The sequence below is a fragment of the Pimephales promelas genome, chromosome 15 (genome assembly GCF_988280905.1).
Source record: "Pimephales promelas chromosome 15, fPimPro1.hap1.1, whole genome shotgun sequence".
Lineage (NCBI taxonomy): Eukaryota > Metazoa > Chordata > Actinopteri > Cypriniformes > Leuciscidae > Pimephales > Pimephales promelas.
The window spans coordinates 26,930,196-26,940,448 of NC_142783.1; the positions used below are offsets into that span (position 1 = coordinate 26,930,196).

At 37.3% G+C, this 10,253-nt stretch overlaps 1 protein-coding gene across 1 annotated transcript in view; it reads right to left on the reverse strand.

Moving 5' to 3' along the window:
• The window catches only part of prox1a (prospero homeobox 1a), a 57,114-nt gene extending 50,766 nt beyond the window's left edge, over positions 1–6,348 (reverse strand). The window contains exon 1 of the mRNA XM_089120446.1: positions 6,330–6,348. The gene's annotated coding sequence lies outside the window, so the exon portion shown is untranslated. The remainder of the gene's footprint in view (positions 1–6,329) is intronic.
• Positions 6,349–10,253: the final 3,905 nt, after the last annotated feature.

The window sequence follows — 10,253 nt, forward strand, 5'->3', positions numbered from 1 at the left end:
CAACCTTATGTAGGCCTTCTCACTGGTGTTGCAGTTACTTTCACTAATTTTAAGGAAAAATATTTATATATCATTTTTTATATGTATAATATATAAAAGACAAGTAATATTACATCAAACAAGTATTTAATTACAAATTACAAATACTTACTCATCAAATGTATTTAAATAAAGTGTTAAAAGAAATTTGTAATTTAAAAATACAAAAGTACAAAGTATTTTCTTTTGAAGTGCACAGGTAACTGTGGAGTTAGATACACATAAGAGAATAGAATGTCAGTGTTTAGTGCAGAAGATGCGCTTTTAACGTACATGTTACTGTCATAATAAAAGATCATTATGCCTATAATACTATACTTGTATTATATTACAAAACACTAGATAACGCTGCTGTGAGGTTGTTTCAAATACTGTGGCCATGACAAAGTTGATATATTTCTCTCTTCCGACTGCCATTATCAATCTCTCTCTATTTTTTTTTTTTTTTTTTTTTTAGTTATGAAAACACTGTTGTGGAGTTTTTCCTTTGTTATTTGAGCAAATGGGAACACACAAAAATATATTTAATGTAATTCCTCATTCACTGCAATAGAGGTTTACCCAACTGTGACGCCTTCCACTTCTGAGAAACTCTGAAAAAATCTCGCCACGTGATTTTCTTAAACTTTGATAGGCAATTTGGTAGTCCTATTCGTATTTTATATGTCATGGTCCTATTATTTGTGAGGAAAGTTAATATATACTAAATAAAATGATATACTTAAATAGGTATTTTAAGTATTTAAATTACAGTCTCTCAAAGTATTTAATTACAAATTACATTTCATTTATTTTTGTTAAGGAAAATACAAATTACAAAATACCCAAAGTAATTAAATACGCATTTCATTTACATGTAATTAGTACAATACATGTAATTAATATTAATACTGCCCATCTCTGCATATATATATATATAAATTGAGGGATTCAATTAAGTTAACAGCCCTTTTTTCCAATTAAAAAACACAATATAGCAAAAAACTTTAGGTTGAACAGCAGGATTTGACTAGAAATCCTATTGTTCTGGAACATTTTTGAAATAAATATTAACTAAATGATACTCTAAATTGAACTGGATTCCAAATGATTTTGACGTCCGTTCACTTCACTGTAAAGCTGCAATGGCAAAGAAGCTTTGACACTCTGCATTAATACCTGTAGCTCGCTACTGTCATGCTACTCTCCAAATCTTGTTGCAAGTTATAGAAAACAACAGAATGACCCAAGAGCAGTGTATAAATGCCTGAGAGATTGCATGCGTGAATATACTGTGAATACGGTAAACACTATCGTCAGACCTTAAGCCTGCTTAGATACAAACATTGCTGAAATCCTTATCTCCGTCTCTCTCGGAATCTGTCTCATGGCCATCTGTTCTTGTTTCTCTGAGAAGGAGCTTGGCGTTCATTAGAAAGTAAAAGGCTTTTTCTACTCTAAATCTTCCGCCGTGGCTGGGTACGAGGGTCATGGCTTTAATATCCTCTGCAGTGGCTCCTCTTACTCCTGGGCATATGTTAGGAGTAAGTTAGCATCTGCTTCTTGAGTAAGGATCTGGGATGGCCTTCTGTGCCAAGGATTCTCACATACAGGACTGCCAGTGAAGGCTAAAGTCTGTACGACATGTAGATAGAGACGCTGGTCAACATTTAGTTTTTTTCAGGTTATGTGGATTATTATTTCAATATACTTATGAATACACACACACTCGCTTTGATTTGAAAACGGAAAGAGATGACACCTTCCTGACCGATCTCGATGGATTGTGAGGACATGCATCAGAAAGATATCATGGAGCTATAAGGCTATTTAGTGATTTAAAAACAAATTTTAATTTTAAAATGTATTCTCAATTTAATCGACAGCCAGTGCAAGGATGTTATGTTCAAATGTACGTCTGCCTGTCAACAGCTTGGCTGCAGCAATCTGAAGCATTTGTTAACGCTCTATAGATGAGTGGTTAATTCCACAGTAGATTGAATTACAGTAATCTAAGCAAGATGAAATAAAGGGATGAATTATTGTTTCAAAGTTCCTCTGGGAGAGGAAAGGTTGGAAGAAACATGATTTAACCACAGTGTTTATTTGTTTATCAAACATAATCTAACTAAAAATGTGTAACAATCTATTACATTACACATTTCAGGTAATATAATCATATTGATTTGAATAGGATTTTACCATATTGGTATAAAAATACAAGAGTGCAAAGTACATGAAGAGGTTTGCCTGACAAAAAAAAAAAAAAAAAAAAAAGGAATTTCTGAATTACATGCATAGGAATTAATTTGTGCATTTTAATATGTTTGAAAGTCAAAAGCCTCTGAAAGACTGTAATACATGGTTAAATTAGGCAGTGGATTTTGAATCAAAACTTGCATTTTGTAAATAATAATTGGTGTAACAGAAAACAAATTTTTTATTCCATCTTTTTAACTATGTATCCTGGATCATATTCATTTATATAGGCTACCTAAAATATCAGTTGATCATTAACCTTTGAATCAGCATATACAGTATATTCTTGAGTTTGAATGCTTATTCTCCATATATCCCACATTTTACCTTAAGCCTGCATCTGACAACAGGTTCCTTCTTTTTATGTTTTACCATGCATTTTTGCAGTTTATATGAGTGATGACTTGTTAAGAGGTGTCAAAACCACATTAGTCCATCAACAAGTTTGTCCCACACCTTAATATTTCACCGTTACCATCTAGACATTCACATGAAACACATAAAAATCCTAATTATTAGTTCAAATAAATGATGCTTTTTGCTAGGTAAATCCCCATCATGCAATCTAGCCTATAAAGTAACATTACAAATGAGACTTCTTGCATTCTGCATTCACTTCCTAGCACATCTTCTTTTCTTCTTTAAACATCTATATGAGAAAAAAATACTTCGTCGATAGTCGCGCATCGGAGTTATGGAGAAATAAATCGACTTACTATTGCAACTTTCATTACTTTAATTAGAATTTTTGTTGTCTTTATTTATTTATTCATTTTGTCTGCCTGGATCACACTGCATTAATATGTAATCATGAAATCAATAAAAGGTAACTGTAGTCTGATGATGAGTATTGTAAAATGTAATATAATGTAATTACACGTACTTATGCTGTAGAATAACATGCTTGCATTTTCCACCTGTTATTTAGTAACACCGCAAAGCAAAGCATGAAGAGTGTGCGGCAAAAGTAAATCCAACAAACATTGCCCTCTGACCCAACCTTGACCTGTCAGCAGCCATTAGCAATGGTCTACAGATGAACCCAGACCTGAGGAAATGCTCTGCAGTGAATGTGAGTCACTGGCAGAAAAAAATAAATAAATACCCCACATATAACGTTTCTGAGAAGTTCATCTTCAATAATGCCTTTTCTGAAAGAGACTAACAAAATGGACCAAAATATATAGAAACAATGATGTTAATTGCTGGCTGACCCCAGGTTTTAAACCCCAACTTTATCAGAAACCATACTTTAAGTTAAGCTTATGGAAGACACAGGCACAGCAGCTTTGTGCAAATAACAGGAAAACCTTGCATGTCATTGACACAAAGCATTGCTGTTATGGACAGGCTTTGAGCTCAGATGGAAAAATCACATGAAAGAAAGCGGCATCTATAATTAATAAGGAAGAACTTAATTATTATGCATGTTTGAGAGAAATAAAAAAATCCATTAGAGACAAAAAGAAAAAAAAAAACACAGTTTGAGCTGCTTTTAAAAAGTCTTATTACAAAGACGTGGAGAGGGGCACTTGTGCTTTTAGTCTTAATTTAGAGAAGTCTGTTAAGGGTCTGCTCCTTATGTGCAGTACTTTACCATCATTGTTCAATCCTCCATTGCTTTATGCATACATATGAATCCTGCCTGAAAACATAATCTAATTACCATAAATGGCCTTAGATTATGAAGGTCACTTTTCCCCACTATGAGCAAAAAACATTTCACATTTACCTTGCAACAAAGACGTAAGGAATAATAATTCAAAGAGGAGTGAGCGCACTGTGCTCTTGCCAAGGCCACTCAGGACTTGTTGACTGCAATTAAGTTAGTGTTTTATTCTTCATGGGGTGAATCTCAAAATATTCTGCACTTGAGGGTCTTTGGGAGAGAAAAAAAAAATAACCTCTATTAAAGTGCTTATCCAGTTTTCTGTGACAAGAGACTGTAGTTTAAAGTGTAACTGCCGATTTTCAACCTGCTTTGTAATGTTATCATATGTAAATTAACCATGTTTACTCATTCTCTGTGTTACCTGGACCGAGAAATTCATGTTTATTTGCCAGCAAAACATGTCATACGGAGGACTTTTGACAGCTCCATGGCTTTCATGACAACTACAGATTATAGTTCCGCATTTTAGTATCCCCGCCCACGGACTGTCGGCAGTGTTGTAGTACTCGAGACTCGGACTCGTCTCGGACTCGGTCTCGAGACCATATTTTAATGGTCTTGGTCTTGTCATGGACTCGTGTTCATTTGGACTCGGAATTGACTCGTACTCGAGCATTTTTTTTTTAGGACTCGGAATTATTCCCGAGTCCACTCGAGTTCAATTCAAAATATTTTTCATGATTATTAATGTATGTTAATAAAATATTTCTTTAAATTGATTGACACGCCCAGTGATTGGTGATTTTCTAGTGCGCAACTGCGCATGACAAATTGTAATAAATTACTTTTAACACCACCTACTATGTGGCCTTTTTACCCTAAACTGTAAATTCAGTAAAAAGTAAATTCAGTAAAAAAAAAAAAAAAAGCATTTCTCTAAGTAAATAAAAGTAAATTAGGTAATCAACCCTCACTGGTCTCCGTCTCGACTCGGACTCGACCGTCTCTGGTCTCGGACTCGACTCGGACTCGACTCTCTATGGACTCGGTCTTGACTCGGACTCGACTCTCTCTGGTCTCGGTGTCGACTCGGACTCGAGTGAGGTGGTCTCGACTACAACACTGACTGTCGGATCGACAGAGGGTTATTAACAGAACAGTAATTGTAAGAGTACTAGGTTTAATGTCAACTCTTCAAACAGCATTATAGTAAAAATTTAACATTATGGCAACAGCTTTCTTACACGACTGTGTTTTCTTGATTCTTGGGCAGAACTGACAGAACGGCCTACGCTATCTCACGACCATTTCGACGAGCGATTCAAAAGTGGCTAATTCGTACTAATTCATACGACCTCACTCGCACGAATTTGTACGATTTGTCTAAACCCACGTGACAGTAATGTTTAGGGGCGGGGTGAGGGGTAGGTTATTCGTATGAATTTATACGAATTGGCTAATTCGTAAAATATGTACGATTCAGCAAAATCGTACTAATTCATACGACCTCACTCGCACGAATTTGTACGATTTGTCTAAACCCACGTGACGGTAATGTTTAGGGGCGGGGTGAGGGGTAGGTTATTCGTATGAATTTATACGAATTGGCTAATTCGTAAAATATGTAAGATTCAGCAAAATCGTACTAATTCATATGAGTGAGGTCGTACGAATTGTTACGAATTAGCCAAAAATTCGTACGAATTCCCGATCTCACGTAATTATTAGCGTATAATTATTAGCGTATAAGCGTATTATTAGCGAATTATTAGCGTAAAATTCGTACGCATTCCCGTGAGATCGGGTTGAAACGGCAGTTTTTCCCCTCTGACTAGCATAAATGAGCACAAATTCATATTTTCCATTGCGACGTTCTCTCTGTATTTACGATTCTTCACAGCCTTTAACCACTGACTACAACATGCAAGATCGTTCACTGGAAACTGAAAGTAGCTCACTAACGCTAAATGTTTACTCTTTGAATTTTTGCACCTGGGAATAATACAAGTCGACACCATTATGACAACCTTTGCCTTCCTACTAAAGCAAGGTAGAATTTTATTTCATCCACAGCAGACTGGTGGAGTGGCCTTGTGCATTATGGGTGTTGAAGTTTTCCTATTTGCATAAGGGAGGACAACAGCCTTTTCTCTGATTAGGTAGCACCAATATCATTTTTTTTTCACCGTTTTACTGTATAGGCAGCCAAGTTTTATCGAAAGCCCATTTTTGCCAGCAGTGAAGTACCCCTTTAAAAACGAGCTGATGTGGATTTTTATTTATTGCTTGATTTCATCTCACAGTCTTTAACAAAGTGTGTTAAACATGTAATTTTGAATATCATTCTTTTTGAATGAAATTTAGAGCAGGGATGATGTTTCGCACTTTAGAATTTAGAGTTTCTATAAAACATTTAAAAATAATAATAAGAATCACTCACCTTCACGTCGTTCCCAACATGTAGGATTTACTTTATTCTATGGAACATGAAAGAAAACATGTGTTAGAATGTTTCAGCCAAGTATGGAAGTACGCACTTTCAATATATGGATGAAAATACTTTTCCAAACAGTTTACAGTTACTCAATATCAATTAATTGTTACAAAGATGGCAGATTTGAATTCATGGCAGCTTAACATTTTACTTAAATAAATTTAACTCAATAAAGCCATGCAAACTGTTGCAGTCATTCCAAAGCCACATTTTTACACTGACTGATGCTCTCTCTCTCTCCTCCAAAACGAAGAGATTAGTGTGAATAAATAGTGGAGAAAAGGGACTCAGGTGCATGTGGTTTGGGTGATCTCACCCCGTCACACATGAGCACACATGACAAAAGTGCCCGAGTGCTGGCAGGCCATCAGACCTCTTTGTCTTGTGTGTGTGGGAGTGTGTGTTTATGAGACTTTCCAGGCCATGCCAAGTTAAGGAGGTTCGGGCCAACACTTCCTGACAAGAGGAGATCAGCATGAAGAGAAGAGAGTAGATCGGTCTTATTCTGATCTTGCTGCCTTCCAAAGCATCCACATGGTCTGTTCTGTCAGGACCATTTCAGTGACTGCAAACAGGCTTTTATTTTTAATTGTGTTGTCAACAGGATATTAAATTACTTAAGACTGAATGTCGTAGCTTCTGAACCAGAAACAATCTTTTTTTTTTCTATAAAGCTGAGCAAATTTGATTTACACACACTATGAAACCAGTTAAATAATGTTAGAATTAACCTCTTATTTACTTTCAAATCTTTTTTAATAAGTTTCTCTGACTTAATTGACCATAGCCACAAAATAAGCTAGCATTTTTCAGAAATACGACTGATATTTTTTCTAACCTCACTGTTTCTGTTTGAGATCAGTGACCCTTGAAAAAAAATGAAAGAAATTAAAAACAAAATTATTAAAAAAAAAAAAAAAAATCAAAATTACTAATTTAAAATAAATACAATAATATTTTACTTATTTAATAAAAATATTTATTGTTTATTAATTGTATTTTGATACAAACCATTTTATTATTGTTTTGATTTTAAGTAATAAAGTTGAGATCGGGTTTATAATTCGCCCTCATAAACATTAAGTATGTTTTGCGAGACATTAAAAGGGTCTTGGGGTCTCCAAACAGAACATGAGGGTCAATGCATCATGACCTAAAAAAGAGTCCACAGAGAGTGATGTAGCCACAATCACACTGTGCAAAATTGTCCATAATGATCACACAACAGGAAGTAGTGGTCTGATCCACCGGCCCAGCTGTCATACAGCTTTAACCCAAGCCAGTCATGTCAAATCTCCCAGCGACCCCAGGAATCCACGTAATGAAGTTATTATACATCAACACGGTTTCACACCCGCATCTGCGTACGCACGCACACACACCAATACAGATGCGCGAAATCACACGACGTATCCTCGCAGGGGTGAGGCTCGAGTTGAAACGCTAAACTAGGGCCGCCCGAAAAAAAGCGGACCTGCGAGCCAGGCGGAGTGCTGCACTTTTGATAGACGCTGTGTAGTTGTCAGCCTCTTTGATGTCCTCGGATTGATCTGGCAAGAGCTGGGGGCTCTTTGTTTCTCTCGGCGTCCCCGCGAGCTGTCTGATCCCACAATGCAGTGCGACACCGAATCTCTGGGGTTACCATCATCTGGGCAGGCTGGGCGGCTCGCAAGAGAGAGCCTCGCTGGATTTCTCCCACGTGAGCCGGCTCTCCAGATGGCCTCAAAGAGTCGAGCGAACGGCTCAGCCAACATTTCAGCCCCAACACGCACAAAAAGGAAGCAAATGCACTCTAAATATTTTATAGATATTCCACATTCCCTCATTGAAGGAATGACAGACATTGCATATCATAAAGCGGAATAAAAGAGAGATTTTGATGAAAGATTAATCACATCTTTTGCCGTGATTTTCAACACTAGCGCTGTTTACTCGCTCCTGATGAGTGGAGAGCACCCAGAGAGTGTATGGAGATGAAAGAAGCACCTTGGTTGATTGTTGGAGAGCGCCTTTGGACGGCAATCTGAGAACGAGATCAAATAGTTGCGCATAGCTTGATTTAATGACTTTTGTGACCGTTGGAAAAGGGCCTCGTGAGATACGGTCGTTTTCTCGGGAATCCGGGTTCTCGGCCGGGAGGAAATCACGAGCGGCTCTGGGTGTGTCTTTCGACGCGTCCAAAGGTATGTCGCCGGCACCGTGACTCATCTCCTCTGGTGAAACAAACGGAAGAGGTTTCATTCGCAGTCTCGCGATTGGCCTTTTCCGCATCTGATATTTCAGCCGCACGTCAATAGTGGCACCGATGCTCAAAGTAATTGGTGCTTAATTTGTACATAAACAGCAGAGGCAGTTTCCATCACAGCCTGTGTCTTTAGAAATCATTAATCTCTAATTAGGGCCAGTTGGGACCAGCAGTTAGAAGGTTAAAGAGGTTCTGACAGCCCTAATCATTGCTCAGGAAGCTGAAAATATATGCAAAGTCTCAGCAGATGGGGCGAGATCAGCCTCTGCCAAGTGATAACTGTTATTCCTTTGCACCTCCAAAGCTGTCATCCTAATAGGCACATTTTGAATTTATTAATGCTCTAGTTACAGTGTCTGCACAGTCTCTAATGGTATGTCAGCCGGAGAGTGTAAACCAAACGATTAACTCGTATTACCTGGTAATGATAGAAATGTTTGTCATGATTACACTCCCCTCACACGAATTAGCGCAAGAACGCTCAGACCAAGAGGGAGACCCCCGAACAGCTCTTGAGCCAAATTTGCATCTTGCTTCTTGTTTTTCCCCCCCTCTTCCCTTCATCTGTTTGTTGCGACATTCTGTTACATTCTTATTTATTTTTAACCCGTTCTTTTCCGACAAGAGAAGAACAGCTTGGTGCTAAGTGACAGAACGCTCCGGGCAAAAGAGACCCCGACAAATTAGCGCGCGCACATTCTCCGTCTGCTACAACATCTGATCGTAGACCGCACTCTCTTTCAAATGTAGCTAAGATTTTAATATCTAGTATCAGTTTAATATCTAGTATTAATATCTGCCACAGATGTAAAATGAACAATTAACTGGGCAACTAGGAAGAAACAAGCCACTCTTTTCTCCATCAAACAGGTGGCAATGAGCAATGAAAAATGCGCTAGTTGCACTTAGCATCAGTGCTATCGTTTAGACAACAGCGATACGCGTAGAATACTTTTGATTAGCAAAGTGGCACAGATGTAGAAAAAGGAAAGTGCTGGTGGAGTAAAAACAGGTTTTTATCCCCAGATCGTTTAAAAAAAAAAAAACTAAAATAAATAAATAAAAACAACAACAACAACAAAACATGATTAGATGAGCTAGACTAACTGGTGAGAATAATTGGCATGCTAGTAAGCAGAGTGCATGCAGTGGTAATTATACACTGCAGTTCTCCGTCCACAGAGCAGGTACATTAACTGGCTAGCGGAAAGAGCAAATTACACTGAAAGCTTTCCTCACCTCAGCCAGTGAGGCTTTGAGATAATAACTTCGCTAAAATATATTCCACTCACAAATACTGCCCTCCTTTCATTCACAGTACTGGATGCTGTCTCTAATGAAGTGTATTCATGATGGACAAACATGTAGCATATTCAGCATATCATTTTCATTTCGATTTACATAGATGTTAGAATCTTTTGCAAGACATTACCTGAAGAAATAATTGTTGGAGTTACAATTTTACACAACAAAGAGAACACTTAAAATGAAAAAAGTCTAACAAAAGTGTGTTAAGTAACTATTTATTTTTAATTTATTCTTTCTTTTATTTCTAGGCGTCACCAATGGTAGTAGTTGGCCGAAACAAGATAAAACATGACCAAATGCATAACATTATTCTTACA